Source organism: Triticum urartu, chromosome 7A (genome assembly GCF_056163025.1).
Source record: "Triticum urartu cultivar PI428250 chromosome 7A, HENAU_Tu73, whole genome shotgun sequence".
In the NCBI taxonomy this organism is placed as follows: domain Eukaryota; kingdom Viridiplantae; phylum Streptophyta; class Magnoliopsida; order Poales; family Poaceae; genus Triticum; species Triticum urartu.
This window is the reverse complement of record NC_141879.1, coordinates 199,338,629-199,360,582: the sequence shown is the minus strand read 5'-3', so window position 1 is coordinate 199,360,582 and position 21,954 is coordinate 199,338,629.

Genomic DNA, 21,954 nt, shown 5'->3' with positions numbered 1-21,954 from the left:
GGGGGAAGAAACAATAAATATAATGCAAACAAATGCATGACGATGCATGACATGACAAAGCGTGATGCTAGGTGTGCCCTAACGCGGTACGAGGTGGTACCGGTGAAGGGGGAAACATCCGAGAAATTATCCTCGGTGTTTCGCATTTTCAGACAGACGAACCAGAGGGGGAAAGTTGCGTGTTCACTATGCTAGAGATGCGTGGGGGATGAACGGGCTGCGTATCCGGACTCGTCTCGTCGTTCTGAGCAACTTTCATGTACAAAGATTTTCCATATGAGTTACGAATTATTTTATATTAATCTTTAAAGTTTTAAATCATTTTCTGAAATATTATTAATCCCAATTTAATAGCAAAAATGCTATATGTACACAGAAGTGTACCCACCCAGGCTACTCAGGGACTGACTGGTGGGCCACTATTGACTGGGTCAACAGCCTAGTCAGCACATGCTGACTGGCTCGGCCTTATCCACTCAAACAGGGAGCATGGGTCCCACGTGTTATGCACCCAATATTAACTATTCATTTCAAATAATCTAATTTAGGTTAATAAGATGAGGGGCCCATTGGCAGTGTCTGTTTAGGGCATATTCTTTTTTTAAAGGCTAATTAGGCAAGGTGGGCCCCTAAGTCAGCGGTCAACCGCCATTTAATCACGCGCATGCGTGCTTGTGTATGTCGGCGAGGTCCCGACGCGGTCGAGGGGCTCCGGCGGCAGGCGCGACCCGGGCGAGGCCACGGGCGGGCGCGCAAGCATGGGGCGGCCTCAGCGGTGCTGGCAGCGGCGCGCGGGCGCACGGTCCTGCAGGCGTCAGCGAAGGCGGGCCTGGTGGTGGGGGAGCAGGCCACGGGTGAGCGGGCGACGAGTGGATGCGGTGCGAGGAGTGGCGATGCCGCGTGCAGCAGAGGAGCAGGGCGCGGGCGGCACAGCAAGGGAGAAAGGAGGAGGCGCGTAGGCGCAGGCGGGAATGTGGTGCGCGGGAGGTGGAGCCGCGGCAGGTTGGGAAGGCAGCGACGGTTGTGGGGCGAGGTGCAGTGTGACGCGGCTGGGGGTCATGGTGGCCGCGGTCGGACGACACACGAGCGAGGCGGTGAGCGGGATGGCGCGAAGCGCGCGCATGCGCGTGCGGCAAGCGGCGGGACGGTAGGACGCGGCCGGCGCCGAGCTGTTCACAAGCGACGTCGGGCGGCGGAGCCGAGCGCGGGGGAGAGGGCGTGGACACGGCAGAGAAGAGGGAGTGGGAGCTCACAGAGGAGTAGGGACCGGGGCAACGGGGGGGCGAGGAGGAGGACGGAGACGGTGCGACGGAGAGGAGCAGTCCAGTGAGGTGGAGGCGGCGGTGTCGCAGCGAGCCGCCACCGGGCGGCGAGCGGCGGCCGGTTTCCCCCCTCCCGATCCAATCGGGACAGAGGAGGAGGGAGATATTTCGAGGCAGGAGAGTGGGTGTGGGTGGGGTTTGGGGTACGGGAGGAGTGGGTGGTTATGCAGTGGGGGTGGGCCTTGGCCCAGTTGGGTAGGCCAGCTGGGCCGGAGCCCAGTGTGGGGGTGCTTCCTCTTTTTTTGTCTTTTACTTTTGCTCTTTTCTTTTTACAGAAAAAACATGGTAATATTTGGGGTGCCAAAAGGATTTTGTGAAATGTGGGACTTGGCCACATAATTACATTGCATTAGTTAGCACTGCCATAACAAGGTTGTGAGGCTTTTGAAATAGTTTGAAATTTTTATAAATTAAGAAAGCCATTTAATCTATTGTTTTAGCCACTGCTTTAATTGGTGTAGGCCATTTAAACACCTTGCAAAAAGTTGGTTCACCACCAATATTAACAAATGATTATTTGCCACATGATGAACATTTTAGTTTTCATGTCAGACAAATATGGATTTTTGACTTTAGATTGGATTTGAATTTGAATTGTGATTTGGATCAAGTGAAGATTAGCAACAGTAGTGTGATGACATGGCAGCATCAACAGCGGATTACTGTAGCATGACACTGGGGGTGTTACAGAAGCTGAAGTTTCTTCCATGTTGGAACATGGATATGTTGGGATATCACAATATCTCTAATTTTATTAATGCATCTATATACTTGGTAAAGGGTGGAAGGCTCGGCCTTATGCCTGGTGTTTTGTTCCACTCTTGCCGCCCTAGTTTCCGTCATACCTGTGTTATGTTCATTGATTTTGCGTCCCTTACGCGGTTGGGTGTTACGGGGACCCCTTGATAGTTCGCTTTGAATAAAACGCCTCCAGCAAGGCCCAACCTTGGTTTTACCATTTGCCTCACCACCACCTACCCTTCCCTCGGGTCGGCCAACCCGAGGGTCATCTTTATTTTAACCCCTTAGGCCAGTGCTTCTCTAAGTGTTGGTCCGAACTAGGGTCCTTTGCAGTACCACCTCAGGGAAACTTGAGGGCTGGTTTTAGTTGTATGGAGCACTCATCCGGTGTTGCCCTGAGAACGAGATATGTGCAACTCCTATCGGGATGTCGGCACATCGGGCATTCTTGCTGGCCTTGTTTTACCATTGTCGAAATGTCTTGTAACGGGGATTCCGAGTCTGATCGGGTCTTCCTGGGAGAAGGAATATCCTTCGTTGACCGTGAGAGCTTGTGATGGGCTATGCTGGGACACCCCTGCAGGGTTTTCAACTTTCGAAAACCGTGCCCACGGTTATGGACAGATTGGAATTTGTTAATATTCGGTTGTAGAGAACTTGACACCTAACTTAATTAAAATGCATCAACTGCGTGTGTAGCAGTGATGGTCTCTTTTTGGTAGAGTTCGACAGGAGAACACAGTCTCGTGTTATGCTTGAACGTAAGTAGTTTCAGGATCACTTCTTGATCATGATAGCTTATCGACCATGCTTTGCTTCTCTTCTAGCTCTCATTTGCGTATTTTAGCCACCATATATGCTTAGTGCTTGCTACAGCTCCACCTCACTACCTTTCCCTACCCATAAGCTTAAATAGTCTTGATCTCGCGGGTGTGAGATTGCTGATTCCCCGTGACTCACAGTTACTTCCAAACAGTTGCAGGTGTCGATGATACCAGTGCAGGTGATGCAACCGAGCTCAAGTGGGAGCTCGAAGAAGATCGTGTTTGTTGTGTTGTTTCGTTTCCAGTTGATCAGTAGTGGTGCCCAGTTGGGACGATCGGGGATCTAGCATTTGGGGTTGTCTTCTTTATTTTGGTTCCATAGTCGGACCTTGATTGTATTCTGGATGATGTATGATATATTTATGTTTTGTGTGAAGTGGCGATTGTAAGCCAACTCTTTATCCCTTTCTTATTCAGTACATGGCATGTGTAAAGATTACCCCTCTTGCGACATGCCTACTATGTGGTTATGCCTCTAAGTCGTGCTCCGACACGTGGGAGATATAGCCGCATCGTGGGTGTTACAACGTGCACATGGGCAGTACTATGTTTAAGTTTCCACTTATCTTCAATGAAGTACCCCCATGATAGATGATGTGAGCACGTAAAAATACCAAAGGCAGTGTGCATAAATCCATGCAAAGTTCGGGGGGTCTTACCCTCTTTTAAACATCAATTTGCCAAATTTTGAGCAGGTTAACCTACAAGGAAATATATCTATGGGTTGGATGTCTTGATCTAATTCAACCATGGGTGCACTGTTAGGAAAATACAACTTATATAGAGTGTATAATCATAAATATCCATAGACTAATCAAGTACAAAAACAAATGGAAGTTTTTGATTCACCTACTTGCGCTCTATGCGTTTAAATCGATATCAAACATATGAAAGTGAATGATTATGCATGGACATGAACAATGATTTGAATGCATAAATGCATGCTAACAATTAACTAACTTGTGATATGATGGAAGGAATGACTTGTTCTCGCATATTGGTGCTCGTTAGATTCTCCATACAACATATAGGGTGTACATCATGCACCTCATTAATCATTAGAGTTTGTCTTCATTTAATTAACAAATACTTAGATAGAAACATGCCTCATGATATCCTCATTCAATTCATGGGATTATATATGTTTGAAAAAATACCATTAGTTATGTGAATAGACAAGGTTCACATTAGTCACACCCAACCAAAAATTTCCATTTGAAATATGAAAATAAATCACTGTTCATGGTTGTCATACATCCCATCTGGACCTCTAAAGTTTGAATGCATAAATTGCATAGTAATGCCCACATAAAAATTTGGAAGCGTTTGCCCATGAGTTGACGTCAAAAGATGGCTACCACACTGATACGTCTCCAACGTATCTATAATTTTTTATTGTTCCATGCTATTATATTATATGTTTTGGATGCTAATGGGCTTATTTATACACTTTCATATTATTTTTGGGACTAACCTACTAACCCAAGGCCTAGTGCAAATTGTTGTTGTTTTTTGCCTATTTCAGTGTTTCGCAGAAAAGGAATATCAAACGGAATCCAAACGGAATGAAATCTTCAGGAGAGTTATTTTTGGAACAAACGTGATCCTGGGGACTTGGAGTGGACGTCATGAAAGAAACGAGGGCCCAGGCGCGCCTGCCCCCCTGGGGGCGCCCCCCACCCTCGTGGGCCCCTCACAGCTCCACCGACCTACTTCTTCCCCCTATATATATCCGTATACCCTGACAACATCCAGGAGCACCACAAAACCCTATTTCCACCACCGCAACCTTCTGTACCCAAGAGATCCCATCTTGGGTCCTTTTCCGGAGCTCCGCCGGAGGCGGAATCGATCACGGGGGCTTTCTACATCAACACCATAGCCTCTCCGATGATGTGTGAGTAGTTTACCGCAGACCTTTGGGTCCATAGTTATTAGCTAGATGGCTTCTTCTCTCTCTTTGGATCTCAATACAATGTTCTCCTCAATCTTCTTGGAGATCTATTTGATGTAACTCTTTTTGCGGTGTGTTTGTCGAGATCCGATGAATTGTGGGTTTATGATCAAGTTTGTCTATTAACAATATTTGATTCTTCTCTGAAATCTTTTATGTATGATTGGTTATCTTTGCAAGTCTCTTCATATTATCAGTTTGGTTTGGACTACTAGATTATTCTTTCTTGCAATGGGAGAAGTTCTTAGCTTTGGGTTCAATCTTGCGGTGTCCTTTCCAAGTGACAGCAGGGGCAGCAAGGCACGTATTGTATTGTTGCCATCGAGGATAAAAAGATGGGGTTTATATCATATTGCTTGAGTTTATCCCTCTACATCATGTCATCTTGCCTAATGCGTTACTCTGTTCTTATGAACTTAATACTCTAGATGCATGCTGGATAGCGGTCGATGTGTGGAGTAATAGAAGTAGATGCAGAATCTTTTCGGTCTACTTGTCACGGACTGTAACATCCCAAATTTCCAATTTGGAATGTTATACATAGGTCATCATATGCATATCATATTTTATTTGCATTTTGGCTTTGTGATCCCAAAATCCTAAGAAACTCAAGGACCCACAGAGAGAGTTGGGGATTTTAATATTTTCATATTTGAATTTTCTCAAATATTGAAAAGTGGATCATTTTGGTTTTACTATTTTTCTCTCCGAAAATATACATATCAAAAGTATATATGAGAGGAGATAATATGACTTCTTCAAAATAAATGAAATATTGGAGGAAAACTATTAAAATCAATTAAAGTATTTTATTTGGATTTTATTGCTATTTTATTAGAATTAGAAAAATATGCATTTTAGGCCAAGAAAACGTTCACTAAGTTCTAAATATTTTATTTGGACGGCGAAAGTTTGTTTCGGCATTTTTAGATGTTTATTTTATTTTATTTAGGATGTTTTCTCGGTGGAACCGTATTTAAAAAAAGTTTCGGACCGAACTGGGCCGAAGGCCCAGCTGGCCCATCCGAGCGCCGCCGCCTCCCCTAGTCGGGCCCGACACGGACTCGCCGGTGTCCGGCTGCGCCACGCCGCCCGCGTCGCCCCTCACGCAAGTCGGAGCCGTTTCGCCACCCTTTAAATACCGGAGCCCCCGCCGCCCTCCTCTTCTCGTCCCGTGCCGCCACCGCCGAAGCCGCCAGCAGCCGCCGCCTGCCACCCGCCACCGCCCCACGCCACCCCACGCCTCGCCGGAGCTCCGCCGGAAGCCGCCGCTGCCGGATCCGCCGCCGCCAGATTTGTCGGTTTTGGTCACGGTTTTTTCTTGTTTTAGGTAAAATCGCCGATTTTTCTTTAAAACCCTAGATGAGTTTTTTCCTGGTTTTCGCTGATTTATTTATTTACCGGATGTTTGTCCATTCATTTGTTTTAACGAACGTTGTTCACCAGTTAGGTTCAAACAGCAAACATTCGTCCGTTAGTCTTTTCTTTTTATTTTATTTTCGGCCAGGGACCTATCCGCGATAATTTTTATCGCAGATTAGCCCCTGATCTTCAAACCCTCGCTGTTTCTTAACCCTATGTCCAAATCCAGTGAAACCAATGTGAAAATCTTCGTCTCGAACCCCTCTTTCTGTTTAGACAACTTGAAAAAGGTTTTGACAAATTTAAAATTTGGTTTCAAGCAGATTTGATTTCGAAGTTCTTTTGACCGTAGTTTTAGTTTCGTACCTCCGTTTTGATTTATTCTTTTTGCAAATCGAACCTCTTCAGTTGAACTTTCAGTTTGGATCTTCCTATTTGAAGTTTTACCCTTGCCTCTTTTCTTAAGTTCTTATGTATGCTATTGTTTGTTTGCGATAGAATTCCCGGAGTGCGCAGCGTCCTACTACAAGTCACTAGGTTTTGCGGATGATCAGCAAGGTAAGTAACACATTGATCATACCCCTTTATTACCCAGTTTTTATGCATTAGTTACAACCCCAAAGCATTGCATGAGTAGGATCTCTTAACATGTGGGTTTTGGGAAGTAGTTGATGAGGTAGAACCTATTGCCCTTTTATTATCAAACCCCTGGGAGTTACTTCTACGTTATCCTATTTTATTGCCATGCAATGCTCGTAGACGTGGATTGGGTTTGAGTGGATCCATGACAGATGTGATATTATTAATTAATGGTTTACTGAAGGTGGCTACTTAAACACACATCTGGGTGGATTGGTTGCGGGAACCTGGGGATATACCAGTGCTGTCCTTTTTGGTTCGCCACCCAGGCTCAAAGGGATCATAAGATTATTCATGCTAGAAACTTCCGTGTGTAGCCACAAGCTATTATGGGTCTCGCATAGTGGAGTAAGTTGCATGACCTCTTCCAGTGGTAGGCTAGTAGATGTAGGGGATGTAGGTTGGTACTGTCTACCCTGGTTTAGAGTTAATGCTTCTGAAGGATTGTATCTCGGTCATCCGTTTATCAAAAACCATGTAATGCGAGAAATCCAATGGAGGAGATCGAGTCTTGTGGGGAAAAGTGCGCAAACCTCTACAGATTGTACAAACTAATCATGGTTAGCCGTGTCCCCAGTTATGGACATCTTGAGTATCTGGTTCTTGTATTATCCTGTGGATCTCATCACCCTAAATTAAATATGTTGGGATGTTAATTACTTTTAATTGGGATTGAGATGGGGTTTTACCATTCTCAATGTTTTTTAACTACCATGATAGTTAAATAAAATGTATTCCTTTGTTTTAGGAAAAAATTTGCTTTTCGCAAAAACATTATAACCATAGAGCCTCCACCAGCCATATATGCATGTAGTGATAGTTTTTACTTGTTTCATTGCTCTACTGTGTTATCTTGCCAGCATAATCCATGAGCTGACTCGTTTTGGGCTGCAACATATCATGTTGCAGACTTTTCTGACGAAGAGTAACGTGCGCTAGGTCGTTGTCATGCACTCAGCTATGCCGTTGGAGTTGATGGAATCACTTTATCTTCCAAGCCTTCCGCTATTATCTTATTTAGATGGCCTTAAGCCATATTTACTGTAATAAGTTCTCTTTTGAGACTATTGATGTAATAAGTGTGTGATTTCCACTCTGTTATAAATCCTTCGAAGTACTGTGTGTGTCAGCATTACCGATCCACGGATGACACTTATGCACAGGGATTCAACTGTTTGAGGTTGGAACGCTATAAGATGGTATCGGAGCACACGCTGAATGTAGGACATTACCACTAAGATGAACCATAGGTCACTCTTCTCTACTCATTTCTGACTTCTCTCCATTTTCTACTCTATAGGATGGCGGACACGAGGAATAAGTTTGCACAGCCGGATGAAGACACACCTTTTGGACGACACTTGAAGGAAGTCACTAGATACCTAAACATTGGAATACCAAGCTTCACCGGGACCTACACCGCCACCTTACCAGAAGAGGAGCGTTGGATGATTCGAGTTCAAGTTACAGGAAGGATGTTCATGCCAGGAACTGAGCCCATAGAGTTTTCCTTCGATGCACCAACCTGGAGTCTAGGAAAGAGCATGGCAGCTCACATCGCCATAGGATGCATCAGTGAAGTTTATCACAAGGATCTTAACTACATGATGACCCACAAGTATAGGGGATCTATCATAGTCCTTTTGATAAGTAAGAGTGTCGAACCCAGTGAGGAGCAGAAGGAAATGATAAGCGGTTTTCAGCAAGGTATTCTCTACAAGCATTGAAATTATAGGTAATAGATAGTTTTGTGATAAGATAATTCGTAACGAGGAACAAGTAACAAAAGTAAATAAAGTGCAGCAAGGTGGCCCAATCCTTTTTGTTGCAAAGGGCAAGCCTGGAAAAACTCTTATATAGAGAAAAGCGCTCCCGAGGACACATGGGAATTATCGTCAAGCTAATTTTCATCACATTCATATGATTCGCGTTCAGTACTTTGACAATTTGGTATGTGGGTGGACCGGTGCTTGGGTACTGTCCTTACTTGGACAAGCATCCCACTTATGATTAGCCTCTATTGCAAGCATCCGCAACTACAACAAAAGTATTAAGGTAAACCTAACCATAGCATGAAACATATGGATCCAAATCAGCCCCTTACGAAGCAACGCATAAACTAGGGCTTTAAGCTTCTGTCACTCTAGCAACCCATCATCTACTTATTACATCCCAATGCCTTCCTCTAGGCCCAAATAATGGTGAAGTGTCATGTAGTCGACGTTCACATAACACCACTAGAGGAGAGACAACATACATCTCATCAAAATATCGAACGAATACCAAATTCACATGACTACTAATAGCAAGAATTCTCCCAAGTCCTCAGGAACAAATGTAACTACTCACAAAGCATATTCATGTTCATAATCAGAGGGGTATTAATATGCATATAGGATCTGAACATATGATCTTCCACCAAATAAACCAACTAGCATCAACTACAAGGAGTAATCAACACTACTAGCAACCTACAGGTACCAATCCCAGACTTAGAGACAAGAATTGGATACAAGAGATGAACTAGGGTTTGAGAGGAGATGGTGCTAGTGAAGATGTCGATGGATATTGGGCCCCTCCCGATGAGAGGAGCATTGGTGATGACGATGGTGATGATTCCCCCCTCCTGGAGGGAAGTTTCCCCGGCAGAATAGCTCTGCCAGAGCCATAGATTGGTTCCGCCAAGGTTCCGCCTTGTGGCGGTGGAGTCTCGTCCCGAAAGCTTGCTTATGATTTTTTCCTCAACTAAAGACTCCATATAGTAGAATATGGGCATCAGAGGGCCACCAGGGGCCCACGAGGTAGGGGGCGCGCCCCCCACCCTCGTGGCTGGTGAATGGCCCCCCTTTGGTACTTCTTGCACTTAGTATTTTTTATATATTCTGAAAATAACTTCCGTGAAGTTTTAGGACTTTTGGAGCTGTGCAGAATAGGTCTCTAATATTTGCTCCTTTTCCAGCCCAGAATCCCAGCTGCCAGCATTCTCCTTCTTTATGTAAACCTTGTAAAATAAGAGAGAATAGGCACAACTATTGTGACATAATGTGTAATAATAGCCCATAATGCAATAAATATCGATATAAAAGCATGCTGCAAAATGGACGTATCAGGACACTATCTACCAGATATGTGGGCGCCGAGATGAGCAATGCGAGATGATCAACACCAGGAAGGACAGGTCCATTGCAGCTTACATCCAGGAGTTAAACCAACACATTCGTTGCCAGGAGAACCAAATGTGCGCAAGCATGATAGATCTGAAGAAGTTGATGACTAGGAACATGGAGCTCGAAGAAGAACTAAAGTCTACACACGATGGATACAAGGAGGAAATCACCGTACTAGTGGAGATGAACGATGACGTGATAAGAAAGCTAGGAGTATTCATGGGAGACCCTATGCCAAGAGGAGATGACGACCAACACAAGGACTACATCATCATCGATGACACCGACTCCGACCCTATTGATAATGATTATGAAGACGAAGCTGGAGCAGATATCATGGAGTCATCTACTGATCAAAATTTCTAGTAGACCACCATACTATTAGTAGTATTTCCCCCATGTATATATTAGTAGTCCGAGCACTGTAATGATAGTTAGATCGATTGTATGCCCTTGCTTGAAATTGTTTTGGTGTGATATGTATGTGTTTGTCTCATGTGCACATGGGTAGTGTTTTCTCACTAGACCTCATTCTATTCTAATCTCTCCCCTCTAAACCCATCAGATGCCTCCGAGACGTGACCACGAATTTGCTTTCCCACCGAGTTGACTCAGTTGACTCGACAGAAGAATACACTGATGCAATTGCTAGTCCAGAACCAAGGCAACAACAACAAGAACAATAATAACAACCCACCGCCACCCCCTCCAGTTGACAACTTAGCCCGTTTTCTGAGGTTACAACCGCCGGTGTTTTCCAGTGGCACCGAGCCCATAGTTGCTGATGACTGTCTACGCAGGATTGGAAGGGAGTTAACCACTTCAAGTTGCATAGATGTTGAGAAGGTGCATTTTGCCGCACACCAATTGGATGGACCTGCAGCCTCATGGTGGGAGAATTACACAGCCACATTCCCTATAGCCAATGTTACTTGGGAGCAGTTTCAGCAAGCGTTCCGCACTACTCATGTCTCAACTGGAGCTATGAGCATGAATAAGCGTGATTTTCACAACTTACGCTAGGGCAACCGTACTGTGGGGCAGTACGTGGATGAGCTTAGTAAGTTAGCCCGTTATGCCCTAGATGATGTGGCCACAGATGCCGCAAAGCAAGAGAAGTTTATGGAAGGGTTGAATGATGAGATGAGTATGTAGTTAATGGTGGCGACATTTAACAACTACCAGGATTTGGTAGATAAGGCTCTTATGATTGAAGGAAAGCAGCATCAGATTGAGAGCCACAAAAGGAAGAATGGACAAGGAAAGTACAATTCAGGAGCTCAGCAGAAACCTTGGTTCACCCCAAACTCGGGAGGATATACCCGTAACCATGGAGGCCATAACCACAATGGAGGAAGTTCGCATAACCACAATGGATCTAGGAATGGAAATGGGAGTGGAGCAAGCAGTCAGAACCGCTCTAACCCAAGCACACCCGCCAAGAAGGACCAAAGTCATGTTGCTTGTTTTAAGTGCGGGAAGACTGGACACTATGCCAATGAGTGTCCTGAACTCAAGAATGGAAATGGCAATGGAAGCTCTGGGAAGAAGCCCAACCTTTTCAATAAGGGCCAAGTGAACCACGTGAACATGGAGGAGGTTGAAGAGCAGCTAGACGCAGTTATCAGTAAGTTTTTGGTTAAGTCATTTACCGCTCTCGTTCTTTTAGATACTAGTGCATCGCATTCATACATTTCAAGGGGATTTGTGGACAAGTTGAAGTTACCAACCTTAGCCCTTAGGACCCCCTTGTTAGTAAGCTCACCAGGAGCAGAGTATATGGCCAGCCGATGGTGCGACCGGATACCCTTAAACATTGGCAGCCATATTTTCCCCTCAGACCTAATAATTTTGGAGTCACAAGGATTGGATGTGATACTGGGTATGGATTGGCTATCGAAGTATGGAGGAAACATTGATTGTGCTAGTAGGTCATTTCTACTAACCACCCCGGAGGGAAAAAGGATTAAGTATGTATCCAGGCATACCCCAAAGAGGACTCACCTAAACTACCTCACAAGCGTTGTTCAGGAGGAAGTGCCTGTAGTGAAGGATTACCTGGATGTATTTTCAGAGGAACTACCAGGCATGCCACCGGATCGAGACATTGAGTTTTCGATAGAGTTGTTGCCAGGCACCGGACCAATATCGAAGAGACCATACCGGATGCCCGCTAATGATCTGGAAGAGATTAAGAAACATATTAAGGAGTTATTGGAGAAAGGTTACATTCGACGAAGCTCGTCACCATGGGGAGACCAATGCTCTTGGTTGAGAAGAACACTACTAGGAAAAGGCCTACTAATGGCACACCAGTTTTGACTACTAATGGCGCATCACTGGTGCGCCATTAGTATCACGCCACTAGTATTTATTACTAATGGCGCACCACCCAGTGCGCCATTAGTATATAACACCATGCGCCATTAGTATGCCTCCCAGGGGCCATATTTAACCATGCTTTGGCACACTAATGGCGCACTGCGGATGGATGCGCCATTAGTATACTTGGCATACTAATGGCGCACTATTTGGTGATGCGCCATTAGTATACTTTGGCATACTAATGGCGCACTTTGTAGTGATGCGCCATTAGTATGAATATTAGGTTTTATTTTTTTACTTTTCTGATTTTTGCATAGGTTACAAAATATATTATTTGACAGAATATAGACAGTAGCACACAGCAACAGCAGATTCATCGAATATAATAGAAGATTAGTCTCCGAATACAGTTCATCATATTAGTCTCCGAATTCAAAAGACCGAACAAAGATAAAACATTACAAGTCTCGAGACCGCGAGTATCGAGTTTGTCTTCACATTACAAGTCGATATCGATCATCTAAACTACCATCACATAGAAGAGAGCTGCGGTCATCACGATGAGCATCATCGTGATGAAACTGGTCTTCATCCGGTTCCTCCAACGCTCCCTCCTCTCTCCCGCTAGATAGCGGGCGTATCGAGATTCCGGCTCCGCCCTAGTGGTGTACCCTTTGTAACTGTTACCGCTGAAATGGTGAACCTATCTCCGACACTGCTCCCAGTCGTCGTAGACTCCGGGAACCTTACCCTTGTACACGACATACGACGGCATCTCTATGCACAAGCCAAACAACAGACAATACATACATACGCAATATATAAGTATGCAACAAAAGGATCTGAAGAGAAAAGAAAGACATGACATTAATAGCACCATTCATGGTCCTACTAATAAATAGCATCGATTACATCTAAGTTGAACGACTGTCCAAACCAAAGAGACATACAAGTTCATTAAAGTTTAATTACAACATGAGCCAATCAATGTTTCAGAACTACACATAGCATCACTACTGTCGACTCGACTCATGGGACCGGAGCGTGGATGAAGCCGCCGTCTGTCGTGATGGTCATGCAATCGCGGGCGTTGTCAACCTGCATTTGTAGCGTTCCGTCTATCTCCCTGTTGGACGGTTGATATCTGAGGTAGAACTACCCCGAGGTATGAAGGACATCTTGATGGATGATGTCCGCAAACTCCGACTGGATGCGAAAGAATTCTTGTCTGATGTCCGCGTCCTGGATTGCCGACAAGCTCGCGGCCCAATCTTTGAGATTATTTGGTAGCAGAAGGTGATGATGGTCCCTTACAATCGCCCGCATGTGATGGAGGGCGTAGTAGGCATCCTTCTGACCGCCAGGCGGCTGCTTGACACAGCAGAACATCGTATTGTGGGCGAACACGTGCTTGCCGTACTTACGAACTGCCCTGGTGAAGGTTCCTCCAGATTTGGCGTAGCCGGGGAGAACATCATCTAGAACTTTCTTAATATTTGTGTAGTCTATCTTGGAGTTACGGTTCGGGTCGAAATACGTGGCCATGGAATATTTCGGGCTTAAGATGATGAGTGTGCAATGTGTGTCACTGCACAGAACATGGAATGTTAGAAAAAAAAGAACGATCGAAATCTAAGAAATCATATGTTACGGGGTGGTTAAGGGATGACTTACTCGGGAAAGTAAGCCACAAGGAAGTTATCCTTATCTGGGTTTGCCAGAATGACGTCTTCGAGGCGTGAACTCGCGACTTGGCAGTCCCCAGCGCTGCTCAAGAGCTTGGCACGCATGTAGAAGGGGTTGATGATCACGATGTCCAGGGTCTTGTCTCTAATGATCCGCATCTCCATACTCAGCGAAAGCAGCCGAACGAAGGTGTAGTGCAGCGGATGAAGGTTAAACATAGCAAAGATGTCATCAAACCGCAGGACGATCGTACCCGTGATGTCGCCATCCACAAAGCCCTTGCCCTCTAGCACATTGGCCACAAAAACCGGGTATTCCAGATCATTCTCTCTTAGACGCCGCTTCTCCAAGGAAAGAACACTATCGTGCAGACTCCGCATAGCACCGGTTGCAGCATTGAGCATATTTGTCGGTAGCACCGCCCTACCCGCCACATGCACCCTACTCGAGATATCCTTAGGTGAAGGTGGCCCGTCCTGAGCACGGATCGTACTCGGTGCCGGCTGGCTCGCACCGGCGCCCTTTTTAGTCTGCCGTTTCTGGCTCTTCTTCTTGATCTGTTGTAATGGGACTGAGTTCTGCTCAAAGACCGCCTTCTTGAGCATGTTGGGGCTGATAATATTTCGCACCTCAGCTATCTGAGGCTCGGTAAAGGCGGCAGCTGGAGGCGTCTCCTGAGAACAGAACGCCAGACGATGCCTGTTGCAACTGGGTTTCTCCAACGTACCAGCTAGATCGCGGTCGTCTTGGTTGGGTTCTTGAGAAGGAGGCCCGCAGAACTCGTCATCATACCCATGTTCGGCAAAGTACTCATCGATGTTGGTAAATGTACCGTCGTCATCGTCGTCCGGATCTTGTGCCATATGCATGTCGGAATCCTGTGCCATAGGGATGTCTGGCATGTCCGGTAGCGTTGCGGCATTCTTGCCATGGCTTGGCACCGGCATGACTGGCGGTCTTGTCTGTGGGGTGGTGTCCCCCGCCCCCAAACGAATCTGGCTCTTCGGCCAAAGCAGGGGCCAACTTACGCGGGCGCTGACGGTCATCTCATCTTCTTCGTCGGCCCCAGCAGGTCGAATCGGAGGTAACAGCTCATCGCAGCCTGGCAGCACCCGAACCACTTCAATCCTATACATTGTGGGTGCCATCGGATTACCGTGGAACACGGGGTTGCCCGGTTGAACGATTCTGCCCATGGCGACATCGACCAACTCGCCGCCCACGAAGTGCAGGAGAGTGCAAGGAACGTCGGCGGCGCCCTGCGAAAACATGTAGGGCGTCAAGGATGCTCAGTCAAAGGCAAGGAGATGAAGTCCTCGGCCGAGAGGCTTAGTTACCATGATGCCGTCGAGCTCGGCTAATGTCGAGGCACCACCAACGGCGGGCGTGCAACTGACGGAGGGGCCGCTTGCTGGCGAGGTGCTGACCGACGTACACCCGGGTGCATTAAGCTCCAATGCTAGCGTCGGAGACACCAATACCGCCGCCGTCGGAGACACCAATGGCGCCGTCGCCGTAGACACCAATACCGCCGCCGGAGACACCAATGGCGCCGCCTGGGCGTTGTGCGAGTTGCTGGCCGTGAAGCTAGGAATCGGGGGCGGCCCTTGTTGGCCACCCGCAATCCACGTCGTTATCCCATGAATCAAGGTACGCATAATGCCGGTGAGCGTCAATCCTAGTTGTTGTTGCACTTGCTCTTGGACCATCTCCGGAATCCGCGCCACTTGCGCCTTGAGTGCTTCAACCTCGTGCGACTGGCTTTCCGAGCTGGTCTTTTTCTCCTTTCGCCCACCAGCGGTATAGTATGACGACCATTTTGTGGACAAGCCTTTGCCGGCCACACGACCAGCTGACGTTGGCTTACTGAGCTTATCCTTGTTTTTCATTACGTTCAATGCCCTATTCAAAGGGGTGTCGAAAGGGGTGCTCTGAGATGACCCCGTGCTACTGCTTTCTTTGTCCTGCGGAAGGAACGTGAACCATTTAGAAATATTGGGGATTAATTAGAATGGAACCATATGGAGCTAATTACGCGGGGGTGTATTCCTTACCAGAACAAGCTCAAGCGCCTTGGTCTTCGGATCCGTGGTAAGCTCCTTTGTTACCGGGTCCTCCTTGTACCGGGCCCTGAGAAAGTTCCTGGTCTGCTTGTCATGGTATTTCTCGAAGCAGGGCGGTAGGCCTTGCTCGACACGCTCCGTGTCCTCCTTGTCCCATATAGGCTCCGCCACTCTGTAACTGCCGGGACCGAGTTGGTGGACCCCTATGTTCAACTGCCGCATTTCTTTCCCCCACCGACTTCATTCGGAGGTTGCGGGGCTCTTGCACTTGATCTTGAACTCCTTGTAGTCATCTTCGCTAATCAAAGGATATTTCGCCTTGATCTTCTCATAACTATCACCTTTGTCAATCATTGCCTTCACCGTGCTTTTCCAAGTAGACAGGGCCGTTCTCATCCTCGTGAGGGCGGCACCGTTCACTTTATTCCCCGAGAGGCGTGTGTTTGCGAACTTAGCGGGGAACTTGTATCGTTCGTGCAGCTTCGTGAAGAGGAGGCTGCGCAAATTCCCTCGGTCCTTATGCCTTAGGTTCTCGGTGTTGATCGAGGCGGTGCTCCGGAGAATGCACCCGAGCTGAACCGAGTACCCCTTGACTACGTGTTTGAGCGGCGTCGGATGCCCATCGGTGTTCACTTCAGTAAATTCCTCCCTGACGGTGCCGAGCACATTCCGGCGCCGGTCCTTCCGTTGCCTTTTCGGTTGGCTGCCATTTGTGCGTGCGCCGCCATCATCAGTGGTGGCATCCGTGGCGCCATCATCAGTGGTGTCATCCCCGACGCCACTAGGGGTTGTGTAGTCAGGATCGGTGTCTTCCGCGGTGTCCTCATAGCGGTGAGGTTCTTCCTCCAACTCCTGGGACAGCTCCCAGAATTGCTTGCCGCCCGAACCGCCGGCCTCATCGTTGTGGGCCATGTTTTGCTCTAAATAGGAAAAAAGTTTGGTCAAAAAGTTGGTTATTGTCAAGGAACAAGATCATGGTCTCATCATTTAGGGTTTGTCGACACCGAGGCATCCTAAAAGCTAAGCTTTTATCATTTAGGGTTTGTCGACGCCGAGGCACCCTAAAAGCCTAAGCGTGCATCATTTAGGTTCTCATCGACACCGAGGCACCCTATAGAAGCCAAGTTAAGTTTTCATCATTTAGGGTTTATCGATGCCGAGGCACCCTAGGTTGGGCCTAATCACTTGGCACTAATCACTTGGCTCTATTGCCACCTATGTTGGGTTTATCATCTAGGGTTTATCGATGCTAAGGAGAATTCTAAGTTGGGCCTAATCACTTGGCTCTATTGCCACCTATGGTTTAATGCAGCAAGAATGGCGGGGCAGTTGATCCTACTTAACTAAGTACTAAGATACCCCGGCCCATGCATTAGTCGCAAGTACCCCATATGTCCTATTTTTAGCAAAGTCATGCTAAAATTCACGGAAAATTTCAGCATGACTTTTGCTGAAAATAAGACATATGGAGTACCCGAATTTGCCGGAACGGAAGTTAATCGACATTCCAGCAAACTCAAGGGCCTCTCGGGGTACCTGCAAATTCATTACCCCACCCCCACCCAGCTGCAACCCCACAACACCCCACAATATCATCACGACACCATGGTCGGAGACAAAACCCCCCAATATCATCAAAATGCTCCAGTTATGAAGTAAAATTCCTGAAGTGTTCCAGGAGTAGAACCTGAAGTGTAGTCAGTGGCTTCACCTATGTGCATAAAAATCATAAAAATTCAAAATCATTTGAAACCTGATCACTAGTCATAAAAATTCAAAATCATTCAAAATCAAAATCTACTAATTAGTTCTTGTGCTCATCCAGTAGCAACATCTTTCATACATGATAAGTAGTCATGTACCAAATTTTTATTTAAACTGAATTTGCAAATCAACAAGAGCTCTACTAGTTTCAGACTAGATTTACACTAAATACACTAGAGTATTTGACCAGTAGTCATGTGAACTCTTTGAATTTGTAAACACTTCCATACTTGAGCATTGAGAGTTCACAATTGCAAAAAATGTCCCTTGTTCCTGAACTTGTATTGTACTGCATTCATTCAAGCAGAAAGAAACAATTATTGTTGATACTCATGTGCTTCTTTCCAAATAATTTTATTTATTCAGAGTTTGAGAAATTTTGAACAAAAAAAGAACGCAAGATACAGACTGAATTTGATGTTCAAAAATAACTGATAGTAGCATGCTATGGTACAGATAAAGTTGGGTCATAGTAACACACAGTAACATTTCTGGAATCCAAATTGAAACAATAAATCACAGGTAGCTAGCAACTGAAAATCAAATTGGCACTTTCTCCAAACTCATACATGTCTTCTCTTTTTGTAGCATCAGTGCTCACCTCGATGGATTAACTGAATTTTCTACAAACACCAAGTACTAGGGCACACAAAAGTTCTGAAATTTTGTGCCTAACTGAATTAACTGAATTTTCAGTAACCGAATAAACTGAATTTTCAAAACTGACAAATATTAAATGGTTGACTATAGCAAATCCAATTTGCATGCTTCACTACATATAATTTACAATAATCCGAGGGGACAAATACATCACTGGAAAAGTTAATTCAGGTTTATCTGAATTGGCAGCTACAGTGATGCCATTTAAAGCTAGCTAGAGGGAAAAGCCATATAAAAAAATCCTCTCATGTCATATGAGGAGTGTTAATCCTAAGACTAATAGTTTGTTGTGCAGTACAGCTACAGTGATGCCCTGTCCATTTTGTCCCTCCCAGACTAGATACTAGAGTAGCACTGTTGATGCCCTGTTCTTGCTAAACTTTATGATAGTATATACAACAACTTATCCCCTTAAAGCAAAACAACTTTCTAAAAGCCAGATGCAACTTGTTGAGCTAATTTTGAGCAGAACTCCTTGAGGAACTAGCAGCAAAAGGTACTGAACTAGCAGCAAGCTTGTGTTATTGCTTACTAAGGTACTGAACTGATCAGAACTTCAGAACAATGAGCTTTACATACTAATTTCAGAGGGATTTGACCCTAATTTGACCTAAATTCGAGAGGGATTTGACCTTATTTTGCATCTACACTAGCCCCTAATCCATGGCTAGAGCTAGTAGTAGGAACACATGGTAGAGTAATTAGGTAGCCTTGAGGAACCCAAATCCATGGCTGCTAGATCGAATGAAACAAGGAGGGGAGAGGGGATGGAGGGGAGTTGGGGGCACCTTCACCTTGGGTGGCTGAACAACGGCGCCGTGGATTTAGAGGTCTAGGTGGAAGAAGCCCTTGATTGCGGCGACTATGGTGGCTGGGTGCGCCCCTCCTGCTCCTCCTCCTTGAGCAGGACAAGGTCGGCGGCTACACGGTGAGGAGAAGGCCCTCCTCTCCTCTCCGGGCGTTGTCCTGGTCGCTTGCCAGCGCGGTCTACCTGTAGAGACGAGACAAGACGGGGTCAGGGGTTTGGAGTGGAGGGGGGCTTACGGGCGGAGGAGGACGGGCGGAGGAGGAGGGGGGCTTACGGGCGGAGGAGGACGGGCGGCGGCGCAGTATGGGCGGCGGAGGGAGGCGCTGCTGGGCTCCTGTGCCAGCTGTGGGGCAGCGGAGGCTTCGGACGGCTGGGTGCATCGCGGCGTCGGGCTTGCAGTCGTGGCGGCAGGCGGGGGAGCCGGAGCGGGTCTGGAGCGGGCGCAGGGGTCATTGGAGCGGGCCGGGGGTCGTCGGAGCGGGCGTAGCGGGGGAGGGAAGGGGGATCTGGCGAGGGAGAGGGAAGGGGGGATCGGGCAAAGGGGTATCCAGCTAGACACTATAGCAATGGTGCACCACCCTCTGGTGTGCCATTAGTAGTTTTTTTCTGATAGCAATGGCGCACCCTCCTCTGGTGCACCATTAGTAACTTTTTTTTCTGACAGCAATGGCGCACCCTCCTCTGGTGCGCCATTAGTAACTCTTTTTTCATGATTTCTTGTTGCATCTAATAATTTGTTTTTTTATCAAATTTGTTATTTTCATGAGGACTAGAACAGAAGATATCATCAAATTTTGTTTTTGAAAATATCATCAAATTTGTTTTTTTATTTTTAATTGAAAATATCATAAAATTTGTTATTTGAAGATATCATCAAATTTCTTATTTGAAAATATCATCAAATTTGTTATTTAAAAATATCTTCAAAAAGTGGGAGAGGGTGCGGGTGTCGGTGACGGCGGTGGAGCGGGCCCGGGGAAGGTGCGGGGTGTCGGCGGCGGCGGTGGAGCGGGGAAGGGTGCGGTGGGTCATCGGCGGCGGTCGAGCGGGGGAGGGTGCGGTGGGTCGTCGGCGGTGATGGAGCAGGGGAGGGTGCGGTGGGTCGTCGGCGGCGGTGGAGCGGGGGAGGGTGCGGGGGTCGTCGGCGGCGGCGGAGCGGGGGGAGGGTGCGGGGGGTGCTCGGCGGTAAGGGGGATCTGGCGAGGGGGATAGCTATCGAGAGGGAGGGGGATCGAGATCAAGTCTCCTCATGAATATTCAATATTTTTTCATATTGAATATGAAAAAATATCATCAAATTTGAAAAGATATTCATGAATTCAAAAAGTGCCCATGAAATTTAAAAATATTCATGATATCAAAAAGTGCCCGAGAAATGAAGGCTACAATTTAAATACAATCGATCTTAGCTAGCTATCTATTCACAATCTTCTTGCCCTTCTTTTTCACAAATGGAGTTCTTCTGTGGAACGGACGTCCTTTAGGTAGGGTGGTCCTGCTTCTTCTTGTGGTGTATGCTGCTACTTCATCGTCGTCGTCATGTTCGATCTTTGGGTCGCCGTACTTGTCGAAGTCTTGCTCATTGGCTACTCCATCCATTCCAATGATCTTCCTTTTGCCTCTCCTCACCACAACACGACTGCGCTTTGACGGGTCGGTAATGAAGAAGCATTGGTCCACTTGTGAAGCCAGTACCCATGGCTCATTTTTCGTGGTGACGTTTGCGCCCACGGTCTTGGATTTGGCTTCGCGTATAACCATGGTGGTGAAATACCGGTCTTCTTTTAGGACGCTCTTGGCCCATCTGACACGGAACATCAGGACCTTCTCTCCAGCATAGCTCAGCTCCCAGATCTCCTCGATCCTTCCATAGTATTTGTCCTTGTCGTTACCGACGGTGTAGGATTCCATCATTACCCCGGAGTTCTGATAACCATCGCTCTTCATGTCCTTGTCCTCGGTGTAGAATGTGTAGCCGTTGATATCGTACGCCTCATAGGTCATCAGGTTGTGCTCGGCGCCCTGTGACAAGGCGAATATGAGTTGTTCTTCCGCGGAAGAATCCTCATGTAAAGGGTACGACAGAAGCTTCTGCTTGAACCAACGCGTGAAACATGAGTTGTGCTCTTTGATTATATCTCCGTCCGTCCTCTGTTGGCCTCGGTCATTGTACGTCTTCTCAATAAAGGTTTTGTGCTCTACCACCCAAGGATCGACCATGTCTATGTGTTGTAGCGCGACTAGGTTTGCTCTTTCAAAGTCGGCGAGTCGACCCTCGAAGTCGACATGCATTTCACGGCGACCCTCACGGTGACCCCATCCAGCGAGCCTACCAAGGTGCCTGTTGACGGGCAGACCAATGGGGTTCTCGATGCCTAGATAATTCGTGCAGTAGGAGATGCACTCTTCGGTCAGAAAGCCCCTGGCTATACTTCCCTCTGGACGTGACATGTTGCGAACGTATCCTTTGATGACACCATTCATCCTTTCGAACGGCATCATGCTGTGCAGGAACGTCGGCCCGAGTTGGATGATATCCTCCATGATATGGACCAGTAGACGCACCATAACATCGAAGAATGCGGGCGGGAAGTACATATCAAGCTCGCATAGTATCACCACGATCTCTTCCTGTAGCC